The 11,942-nt window shown below is 42.7% G+C and overlaps 2 long non-coding RNA genes across 5 annotated transcripts in view; one reads left to right on the top strand and one right to left on the bottom strand.

Moving 5' to 3' along the window:
- Positions 1-3,281: 3,281 nt before the first annotated feature.
- LOC308595216 overlaps positions 3,282-11,942 on the bottom strand; it is a 67,435-nt gene continuing 58,774 nt past the window's right edge. For 2 of the 3 annotated variants that reach the window (XR_014011928.1, XR_014011929.1), the window contains one exon: positions 6,651-6,821. This is a non-coding gene — a long non-coding RNA (uncharacterized lncRNA). Of the gene's footprint in view, positions 3,356-6,650; positions 6,822-11,942 lie in introns of those variants that run through there. The other variant, XR_014011927.1, reaches the window with a different exon arrangement.
- On the top strand, positions 4,879-6,853 carry LOC308595219. Of its 2 annotated transcripts, XR_014011932.1 has the most exons (3): positions 4,879-5,652; positions 5,731-6,067; positions 6,716-6,853. It is a non-coding gene; the product is annotated as an uncharacterized lncRNA (long non-coding RNA). The 2 variants fall into 2 exon arrangements; XR_014011933.1 differs by lacking the exon at positions 6,716-6,853 and having other exon boundaries at positions 5,731-6,094.

The raw sequence follows: 11,942 nt of genomic DNA, 5'->3' as shown, positions 1-11,942 counted from the left end.
ATATGTTCAAATTGTTAACAACAACAACAACAACAACAACAACAAATTTTATTTGTATCCTGCCCTATCCTTATTGGAGCTGGGCTCAGAGCAGCTAATATAATATAAAAACACAATATACATAAAATCAATCAATCAATTAAAATACATCCCAAAATTAATTCAAATAATTAATTCAAATAAATTAAAATGATGGTGAAATTATGATGGGATTACTTTGAATGTATGGGGTGTTTTATGAAATGGTGAAAGCAGAATTTTTTTTGCCATTTATATTCTGACCATTAGATCTTTCAGTGAAAGCAGACTTTGAACAGTAGTAGTAGTGGTAGTAGTGGTAATAATAAAGCTGGCCCCAGATGGTATGTTTGATGTTGTTGGGTCCAGTGATTGTGATGTCTGGCTGTATGTGGCAGCAAAGTTGGCATCTGGGTTTATTGCTACTTTTGTTACTAGAATTGCTCTTTCAAAACTCCACCAATAGGTACAAGTGCCAGTAAAGATAAAGGGACCCCTGACCATTAGCCAGGTGTTAAACTCAGGGACGCGGGTGGCGCTGTGGGTAAAACCTCAGTGCCTAGGACTTGCCGATCGTATGGTCAGTGGTTCGAATCCCCGCGGCGGGGTGAGCTCCTGTCTTTCGGTCCCAGCTCCTGCCTACCTAGCAGTTCGAAAGCACTCTTAAGTGCAAGTAGATAAATAGGGACCGCTTTATAGCGGGAAGGTAAACGGCATTTCCGTGTGCTGCGCTGGTGCTGGCTCGCCAGCTGCAGCTTCATCACACTGGCCACGTGACCCAGAAGTGTCTTCGGATGGCGCCGGCTCACGGCCTCTAGAGCAAGATGAGCACGCAACCCTAGAGTCGGACACGACTGGCCTGTACGGGCAGGGGTACCTTTACCCTTAAACTGAGAATCAATTACAGTCAGTTCATCATTTAGAGCAGTCTTGCCCCCAAATAGCAACTAGGCATTCCATTTTGGCAACTGTAAGGTAAAGGTAAAGGGACCCCTGGCTATTAGGTCCAGTCGTGGCTGACTCTGGGATGCTCATCTTGCTTTATTGGCCAAGCGTACAGCTTCCGGGTCATGCGGCCAGCATGACTAAGCTGCTTCTGGTGAACCAGAGCAGCGCACGGAAAGGCCGTTTACCTTCCCGCTGGAGTGGTACCTATTTATCTACTTGCACTTTGACGTGCTTTCGAACTGCTAGGTTGGCAGGAGCAGGGACCAATCAACGGGAGCTCACCCCGTTGTGGGGATTCGAACTGCTGACCTTCTGATTGGCAAGCCCTAGGCTCTGTGGTTTAACCCGTGTCCCTTACAAGTGCCAGTACATAGTTTCAAAAAAGTAATTCCGTTACGGAGAAAATAGAGGAAGTAAAAAACAAGCAATATAATATCCAAGAAACCAATGTTTCCCCCTGCCTTTCTTCTCTTCTATCCCTCTTTACTGATTTTCTCTTTCCTGATGTGTGCAGAAACTGACACACTATTCCTAATGAAACACTCTTCAAATGCCATAGAGAGGCAGTGGCTCCTCTCTACTTCACATCAGGATTCTTTTATCTTGTCAGCTGTTATGTGACATAAAGGAGGTGGGGAAACCTTTCCCCCCCAACACTAGATATTTTTCAACATCTACAGTTTATGAGTTTCTCTCCATAGTTTGAGCTGGCAGATGTCGCTCATTGCTTTCCTGGCAATTAGCTTTCAGCAGGAGGACATTCATAATAGATAGACAGCCTGGAAAGCAGACGACACAGTATTGACATTGCATGGACTTTTAGATACTATTTGGTTTTATTTTTATTTTTTAAAAAAATGATGTTGTTTTGGCCCGTCAGAAAAAGCCTGAAATGCATTACTGGATAATGCATTTATCAGCTTAATTAAAATGTCACAAACGAGTGAGCAAGCTTTTGAATTCTCCATGACCCTTCGTCAAATATTTGATGAAGAACTCTGGAGAACTTGACCACGATTTGGTGATATTTTATTGGGCTACTGATGGCATTGCCCCATTATGGAGTTTGGTTTCTGGTGTGTCTATGGCAGCGTTTGTATTGTTCTCAAGCCATTTCACTCCAGGGAAGACTAATTCCTGGATTGTGACACAAAGTGAAGGAACTTAGATAGTAAACATGCTATGATTTGTAACATCCACGGTGTAAGGGTTGCCCACCAGCAATCAGCAAGTGAGAGTGCAGGAGTGTATCCTTATTCCCTAAGAGATGTGTTCCTTTTCATGTCACCAGACACTCTTTGGAGAGTGAGCTTCAGGCATGGTTGTAAACTCGGGGTTCTAAAATGCACAAGGAGCCTCCACAAGCACAGGAGGTTCCCCGCTGCCCAAACAGCTGTTGCGATGGATGTGGACACACCGAGTGGGACCAAAAGTGGTGCCGGCAAGAAGCGCTTTGAAGTAAAGAAGTGGAATGCAGTTGCACTCTGGGCTTGGGACATCGTGGTTAATAACTGTGTCATTTGCAGAAACCATACAGTGGTACCTCGGGTTACATAAGCTTCAGGTTACAGACTCCGCTAACCCAGAAATAGTGCCTCAGGTTAAGAACTTTGCTTCAGGATGAGAACAGAAATCGTGCTCTGGCGATGCGGCAGCAGCAGGAGGCCCCATTAGCTAAAGTGGTGCTTCAGGTTAAGAACAGTTTCAGGTTAAGTATGGACCTCCGGAACGAATTAAGTACTTAACCCAAGGTACCACTGTATTATGGATCAAGCTAACCAAGCATCAGATACCTCTGAAGAATGCACTGTTGTCAACACACTGTCAGCAGGTGTGTACATTAGACAATCGAGAATGGGAATTCCAGAAATATGGGCACTAGTAGGAGAGAGAAGACCACCAAGTTTATTGTTCTGTCCTCAGATAAGCCTTTCACCTTGCAAGCAGGTTGATGAAGTCTCTGTAACTTAATAGACACTTACGCTGCTATTTGTTTTCACCTTAAAATAGTTATTGTGAATAGTAATAAACATGTTTGTCTCCTGTCAGGAGGTTCCCCACTGCCCAAGTTCACCCTCCACCTCTAGGAAGGCTATCAAAATACAGTGGTACCTCGGGTTAAGAACTTAATTCTTTCCAGAGGTCTGTTCTTAACCTGAAACTGTTCGTAACCTGAAGCACCACTTTAGCTAATGGGGCCTCCCGCTGCTGCCGCACCGCTGGAGCATGATTTCTGTTCTCATTCTGAAGCAAAGTTCTTAACCTGAGGTAATATTTCTGGGTTAGCGGAGTCTGTAACCTGAAGCATCTGTAACCTGAAGCGTTTGTAACCCAAGGTACCGCTGTAGTGAAGACAACATGCCAGCAGTGCGGTCTCCTCCCCTGCTTCCTGTGAATAAAGAATAAATTTATTCCTGCAAATAAACTGGTTCCAGCATATTAAGAAGTCATTAGGATTACAATTGCATTATGTCTCATTGATTTCAATCGGACCAAAGCATACTCATTTAGACTAGATCCAACCTGTTTAGATTTTCTCTTGCAAAAACTAACATATTGGCTGAGTGAAACACTTATGACTGACCAGCATAAGCTTTATATAACACCAAGAGCAATGTTGGAACTAACCTCCTTATCAGTTTTGCCTGCCTACTATTTCTTAATTAAGCATATCACATCTGCGAAGTGCAGAGCCGGTTTATAAAAATGGCTTCAGGTTCTGGGGATGGTGGAATTATTCTAATCTCATCTGAACAAAACTCTTCAAGATTATTCTACTCAGAGTTTTCTAGGACAGAGATATGATTCTGAAATTATATTTGCTTGTCTGGTTGAGAGCTGCTTGTTTGGAGATTATTTTTTGAAGTACAGCTGCATGTTTCATTGTCAGATTAAAACGACCACTGTAGGGGTGGGTGGGTTAATAAATAAATAAATCTCAATCTAAATGGGTGAAATTTGTTTCTGTGGTGGGGTGAGGAATGCTCAGTTGAACCTGCATGGCAGCAAGTTTTCTTCTTTTTTAATCACTGCCTATGAAGTTCTGAAGAGACTCATTTTGGAACCCATAATTGCTAATTTAGTGAGGTCTACAGCCACTCATCACCACCATGTGGAGGAAAGCTATCTATAGAAAAAAATGTCAAACCATTTGTATGGGATGCCAGCTTTTCAAAACACAGCATTCTTAAACATATGCTTTGTCTTATTCTTTCCCAAAATAGTACTTTGGAGCCACACTTAAAAGAATGCTGTAAACTTTGGTGGACCAAAAATTGGGCACATCTTGTTTCGTTCTTTATAAACATCTGTTGACGGCTGCCATATTTATTGTTCACATGGCATATTATGCAGGCGAGTCTTACGATGTGCAAATCCTTTTCATCTATTGGCTTATGGAAAAATATTACAGAAAAGATTTTAAATTTCGTGTGAATAAATTAGTCTCCCACCTTCTTCTTTTTCAGAATGCCTCTTGAATGATATGAAAACAGAACTGGAGGTACAGGCCAGTTAACTTATCTCTGTAGTGAGGTCCCAAATGTTTTTGAGGATGCAAGCCTGCAACTCGCTCTACCTTCTTCTGAAGCACGGCAATAGTCCCAGCTTGTGCAAAACTTTTAGGACTCCTTCCAATTACCTATTTATTGCACATTAATCCTGAATTGCTTGCAGGGGGATTAGATCATATTCAGTCTTTAATGAGCACTCATGGTGATTTGGTTTCAGGGAAGTTATACAACAAGGAGGGTTGGTCCTGCATTCATCTTGATATGTTCATGCTACTCTTTTCAGTAATTTTCCTAACCATAAAAAGTCTGCTTTTTAAAAAAACTGGATTTGTTGCATTAGGATGACCGAGTACTTTAATCCATCATCATCATCATCATCATCATCATCATCATCATCATCATCATCATCATAGTCCAGCATTCTAGATTCATAGAATTGTAGAGTTCTAAGGGACCACAAGGGTCATCTAGTCCAATCCCCTGCAATACAGAATTTTTTCACCCAACATGTGGCTTGAACCCTGAGATTAAGAACCAACTGAACTATCCCAAGTTGCTCTAATTGTGCAAACTTAAATTTCCCAGGATGCATGTAAATCCCTCCCACAAAATACCAACGGTTTACAGGTACTGTACTCTTAGATAGTGGGGAGGGATTAGAACAGGGTTTCCAAAACTTCGGTCTCCAGCAGTTTTTAGACTACAACTCCCATCATCCCTAGCTAACAGGACCAGTGGTCAGGGATGGTGGGAATTGTGGTTCATAAACAACTGGAGGCTGAATTCTGGGACACCTTGAACTAAAATATAACATACTGTGTAAGTATACTTACTTAGACTTCTCAATTAATACATCCTCCTGCAATGCCCATCAAATCTAGGGATGTCCGCCCCCCTCAAATATTTTGTTAGGGGACCCCTAGAAGTTGGCTCTGATGATGCCAAGTTAATGTAATCATTATTAGTCTAATGGGGGCTTGTCTTGTTCATGCACTGGGCTTCTTGCATGGGGAAGGGACCCTTGGCCAACCAGTGTTCCCATCCCTCTATTGGAAACCCTATGCATAAGTAAAGCAGCCTTCCTCAGCCTAACACCAATAATGCATTATCTAGGGAGGGACAGAAGGAGCATGGATCTCCAAAAGATGAAAGCAGAGGCCAGACCAGGCTGCAGGTCAAGGGAAGCAGGGAAGAGGCCAGACCAGGCTGCAGGTCAAGGGAAGATGAAAGCAGAGGCCAGACCAGGCTGCAGGTCAAGGGAAGCAGGAATAGTTAAAAAGAAAGAAAAAAAAAGAAGAAGTGGAAGAGAGAGGGAGGCTCCACAAATGAGGGGGAAGGAGTTGGAACATAGGAAGCCAGCCCATTCAATACTGTCTACACCAGGGATGTCCAACAGGTCGATCACGATCTACTGGTAGATCCCCGGGAGGTTTTGGTAGATCATGGTTGATCGCTGGGTCCCTTTCATTAGGGTTGGTGAAATAGAATCCTGCCCCGCCCCCTTGCCCCAACCTCCATTGTTGCACGATCCGCAAAATAGAAGACGGAGTTTACTCAGTGAGGCTGTTTGTTTCCCCAGTGATCTGTTGGTGAGTGGCTGTTCCCCTTTCTCCCTAGAGCTTAGGCTTGAACCCCCCAAAACTGGGGCTTTCCTCCCCCCAAAAAAGCTCAGCAACTTTGACCTGAACCCCCAAAAGGGGGTAGATCACTGCCAGTCTTTAATTCTGTCAGTAGATCACAGTCTCTTGGGAGTTGGCCACCCCTGGTCTACACTAACTATGGCGGCTGTCCAAGGTTTCAGACAGGAGTGTCTCCAAGCCTTAAAGGGGATGCTGGAGATTTCACCCGGGACTTTTTGCATGCGAAGCAGATGCTCTACCATTAAGCTACTGCCACGAAGGAAAATTGGAACAAGCAAAGAGGAGAGATGGACATGACTACAGATGAGAGAGGTTGAAGTTTCTATATGGTTTTGTAATAACAGCCACATTTTTGGCTTCAGGCTTGCGGTATTTATGCATTGTATGATAATACAATCTGACAATAAAACAGTGTTGTAGCCCAGCAGGGATGATAACTCTGGAATTACAGCTACTGTCTCAAAATGGCATAATTCATGGAGGAGGGGGACCACTTTGTATCATTGAAGACATATTTGCAACGGAGGCGTCATTGTTAAAGTAGGTTTATGAGATTTTTATATATATATAAAATACTTCTCTGCATCTTCCTTTCAGGAGAATCGGCTCACTTTTTCTCTCTTTCCATAACTGCATTGTCAGAAGAAAGACAGCAATTGTCGCTTCTCCATTTTTCATACCTGGCTGGCTGGCATAATTGTAGCTGAAAAGGAGAATGAAGTTTGAAAAAGAAAAAGAAAAACTAGTATAGTCAAACGATCAGCAGTTTGATATTGTCTTATTTGAAGGGTGCTTGCTTTTCAGTGGAATTAATCTCTTGCAAACTACCTAAATAAAACTTCGGAAATTGGAAGACACAAGATTTACCCACACTGGAAGAATGGCAGATGAAGGTGATGGACTACATGGAATTGGCAGAAATGACTGGCAGAATCCGAGATCAGGGAGAAGAGGTGGTGGAAGAAGACTGGAAGAAATTTAAAGACTACCTGCAGAAATACTGTAAAATTAATGAATATTGAAGGGATGTTGGACTGAAAATAAGCGGTATTGGTAAAAAGATGAATAAGAATATGTAAATGCGGATTGACAATGGTTGGAAATATATAGTTATAATAGGTTAAGATAATAAGTAAAGATAAATGATAGAGGGTAAGGATTTGCTGAACTAACTATGTGAACTGGAATACAGAAAAGGGGGTGTGAGGAGGTCAGGAAATAAGTAAATGAAAGATATGACATGAAAATATTGATTGTTTTTCTCTTTTCTTTTTTTTAACTTTCTTCTTTATTGTCTATGTATTTGGTTTTCGTATTTTTGTATTTTCTCTCTCTCTTTTATTATTGTTATGCTTCTTTTATTTTCCTATCTACAATTTTGTAATTTTTATTGTCTGGAAAAGTTTAAGAAATATTTTTTAAAATAAATAAATAAAGTTATTGTTGCATGAGTGCAAGCATTTCTGTGATAGAACAATCTCCCTTTCCTCATCTGAATGCTCTTCTGGTGTTATCCCCAACACCACCCAAACTGATTTGAGGGGCCCAGGGGCACACAGTAGGAGAAGAGGGGGTGAAAACCCAATTGCACTAGTTGAACCCAGTCCTCACCTATTTATTATGGCATAACCTTCCTTTGAGCACTGTCCTTTTCATCAGATGTATAATGTGTTGTTCTCGTAGATATACAAATGGTGTGTGTGTGTGAGAGAGAGAGAGAGAGAGAGAGAGAGCTCTCAGGTCAGAGGGAAATGAAGTGTAGAAAGTACATACAGTGATATCATCATCATCGTCATCAGTGCTTTTTTTCTAAAAAATGTTTATGGGTACTCTCATTTTGACTCAGGAAAATCACTATTTTATAGTTCAAATTGGGAAAAATAAATACAGTAAATGGTCAAAAGTACAAAGATTCACAAAATGTTTAGGGTATGTGTACCCCTGCACCCCCCCAGAAAAAAGCACTGATGACGATGACGACGACGATAATATAATAATAATAATAATAATAATAATAATAATAATAATAATAATAATATACTTATTTATTTATACCCCACCCAGCTGGCTGGACTTCCCCAGCCACTCTGGGCGGCTCCCAATAGAATATTAAAAACACGATTCCAACATGTCATTCCAACACTTCTTGCGTTAGCACAGATATCCTGCCATTGGTAAGCCAAATAACAAATACAGTGGTACCTCGGGTTACATACGCTTCAGGTTACAGACTCCGCTACCCCAGAAATAGTACCTCGGGTTAAGAACTTTGCTTCAGGATGAGAACAGAAATCGGGCTCCGGCGGTGCAGCGGCAGCAGGAGGCCCCATTAGCTAAAGTGGTGCTTCAGGTTAAGAACAGTTTCAGGTTAAGAATGGACCTCTGGAACGAACTAAGTACTTAACCCGAGGTACCACTGTAATCTGTAATGTGCCACCCCAGATTCCTTTGAGAGGAAGGGTGGGTGTCAGGGGTTCAGGAGCAGAGGCGAGGGCAAGGGAGGAAACAGAGAGCGAGGGGGAGGAGTCCGAAGGAAAGATGAGCGATGACGACGACCCGAGATCTCCGAGTCTTTCCAGTGAATCGGAAGATTCACAGAAAGGAGCGCCAGTGGTCAGAGCAAGGGGGGAGATCAAGGGGACACCCCAGGAAAAAGGGACAAAAGGGGGTTCAGAGAGCAGCAGTTGGAAATCGGGGCCCACGTCCCCAACAGAGCGCAGTGGGGAGGAAGGGTGTCAGGTATCGGGATCCAGCGGCTCGCCGCAGGGGGGAGGGCATGAGTCAGGAGTGGCCACACCTCCATCGGGGAGCAAAGGGACGGTCAAGCGGAAAGTGGGAGGTTGGGCGCGCGCGCTAAGTTCAAATGCACAGGAAGGCGGCAGAGTAAGCAGCCCGGAAAGGGAGCCAGGTCCTAAAGCCCGCCGCAAGGAGACAGAAGGGTCCGGGGGGTCAGCGTCAGAAGAGTCCAGGAAGGAAGAGACCACGGGGGGCAGAGGGACCCAGAGAAGGAGGGGAAGGCGGAAAAGGTGGAGTAAGGCGAGGTTATTAAGTTGGTGTACAGGAGGCGGGGACTCAGACGGAGGTTTGCCGGTCTAGCTGATAAGACGTAGGGCTGCCTGCGGCAGTTTGAAATTGGAAACTGTAACTCAATAAAGACTTTTATAAAGTGAACGCTGGCTAGCGTGATCCTCCGTGAGCTAGGATCTGGAAGCAGCCCTGACAGTAGGATACAAATTTAATGAATTATTCATCATCATCCTGAAATCCTCTTGATGTATTGTTATTGAATGGGTTTATGGTGCAGTTTCCCATTGAATTTCCTAGGTCTGGAAATGTATAGCAAGTCTTCACTTTTATGTAAGGCTGCTTTACCTTACATATCTCCAGTGACCCCCTTGTTTAATGGTACTTTTTTATAGTGTGGCAGAACTCAATTATATGTTGTCATGAGAGAGCAAGCAGGGACTTGCACTCCTAATGACAAGGTGGCATCTAATGTAACACAAATAGAACAGGGTAGCATATCTTTCCTCCAGTAGGTTTTGAAGAAGCCATACAAACAGTTATTCCCAAGCTGTTTGCCAAGTCACACTTGAATGCTGTAAGATGAGTTGAAGTGTGCCCTGGAGAATGAAGTCATATTACCAAACACATATTACAGGAGGAGCCAATGAGATGCTCTGCAGACATTATTGGGCTACGATTCCCCATCACCCCTGACTATTGGCCATGCAGGCTGGAGCTGATGGGAGTCCAACACAATGGTTGAAGGACCCTAAATTGGTTGTCCTTGCTCTATTCTATGACTGCAGTCCTTGAGCAGCACTGAGCTTTCTTTTCTCTCACAGTATATGAACCATGACATCCTCCTGAGAAGGAATGCTGTAGGATCCCCTGATGCTGACAGATACCTGGTAAACTCAGAAGCATTCCTTTGATGAAGTTTGCAACCTTGGGTGTCTTGTAGATAAGACAGAAAAGGCAAGATATAATAAAAGAATGTACAATTACAAAACATGCAGTCAAAAAATTTAAGGACCCCTGACCCTTAAGTCCAGTCACGGACGACTCTGGGGTTGCAGCGCTCATCTCGCTTTACTGGCCGAGGGAGCTGGCGTTTGTCCGCAGACAGTTTTTCCGGGTCATGTGGCCAGCGTGACTAAGCTGCTTCTGGCAAACCAGAGCAGCACAGGGAAACGCTATTTATCTACTTGCACTTTGACATGCTTTCAAACTGCTAGGTTGGCAGGAGCTGGGACTGAGCAACGGGAGCTCACCCCGTCATGGGGATTCGAACCACCAACCTTCTGATCAGCAAGTCCTAGGCTCTGTGGTTTAACCCACAGCGCCACCCGCGTCCCTAGTCAAAAAATAGGGTGGCAAAATTCCACAGTGGTGTACACAATCAATAAAAGCATGCAATATATAAGCAGCAGAAAATGCAAATTCAAATCCTGCTTGATAAAAAGAAAAGAAAAGTATTAGGGTGATCCTGATCCATGTATACAAGGCTCACATTGGTGTGTATGTGCACTGATGCATATGTAGGTTCCCTTCTCATGCTCCTCAAACATAAAGCAAGGTCAGTGCCTGCATTGACAATGAGCTGATGTGGAAGTTTCACCAGCTCTGTGGTGCTATATCAGAAAGTGGCCCATTCACACATGCAAACCATTACTTTGCATTATAATTACTGAATAATGAGCCTTTGCAAACCATCCCCAGGAACACACTAAATCAGCTGTCAAAACATTTCGGGATGCATGTGTTTGTGTGAACCCGTCCCCTTCAAAAGGCGTAAGGCAGAGTCAAGTTAGGAATGACTGTTTGTTCAATATATATTGTGGCCAAAAACAAATAGCCATTAGCAAATGGGACAGTTTTTGACTTGTAGCCATGAAAACACCTTTGGCTATCACCGAAAATTTCATTCCTCACGCAGATTAATATCTAGAAAGAGCAGGGGACGAAGTACAATAACGATAACATTGTACCAATTTATAATGTTTATCAAATAAGTATTGAGTTTTCCTTCCAAATGCTGGGATTGATTTTTAACCTCCTCCCCTTTCCACTTTTACAGCTAGGGCAACTATAAATAAGTTGCAGGAAAATTACTTCTCCACTGTTTCACAATGCTTTTCTTATCTAACAGGCACAGCTGTCACAAACCTAAATGCTTTTATTTACAATATCTATTGCTGAAAAATGGTAGAGACGGTGTCCTTTAATCAAGGGAGTTAGCATTATCAAAAGTACTTTATGAATTTTAACTAACTTGCCAATTTGGAACTTATTACAGTTCCCTGTGCCTGTTTATCTTATCCAACTCAAAATATTTCATCTTTCCCCCCTTTCTTGGCATAGTAGTTTTCTGGTGGCTGTATCAGGATTAAGCAACTGAAGTGTTAAGTCTCTCATTTCTGTCTATATTAAAGGTCAACCTCTATCTCTGGTTCTTCACCTTTAACAAAAACTGGACCAGGGAAAACCAAAATGAAGTGTAAAGTGGTGCTAAGTAAATATGCTCTGTGAAGCCCACAGCTATACAGGGTTTGGAAGAACTAAAAAGGAAAAAGTCACCCCGAAAAGAAGCAGCAAAATTTACCTTTCACAATTTGTCTTCCTTATTGATATTTGCATTGAATCCAGATAAAACCTGACACCAGCGAAGTTCATTCAGTTTATGACTATTACAAGTAAATTTGCTCTGCAATGTCCGGTTCACGCATTTACACAAAGTGTGATCTAGAACAAGGGAAATGCTTTTTAAGTCCCATTGATTTCAGTGTGAGAGATGTTTCTTTCAAGTTTAGTTTCAGTG

This window comes from Podarcis bocagei (genome assembly GCF_964188305.1).
Source record: "Podarcis bocagei genome assembly, chromosome: 9".
NCBI classification, from domain to species: Eukaryota; Metazoa; Chordata; class Lepidosauria; order Squamata; family Lacertidae; genus Podarcis; species Podarcis bocagei.
This window is presented reverse-complemented; position numbering and strand designations above follow the sequence as displayed.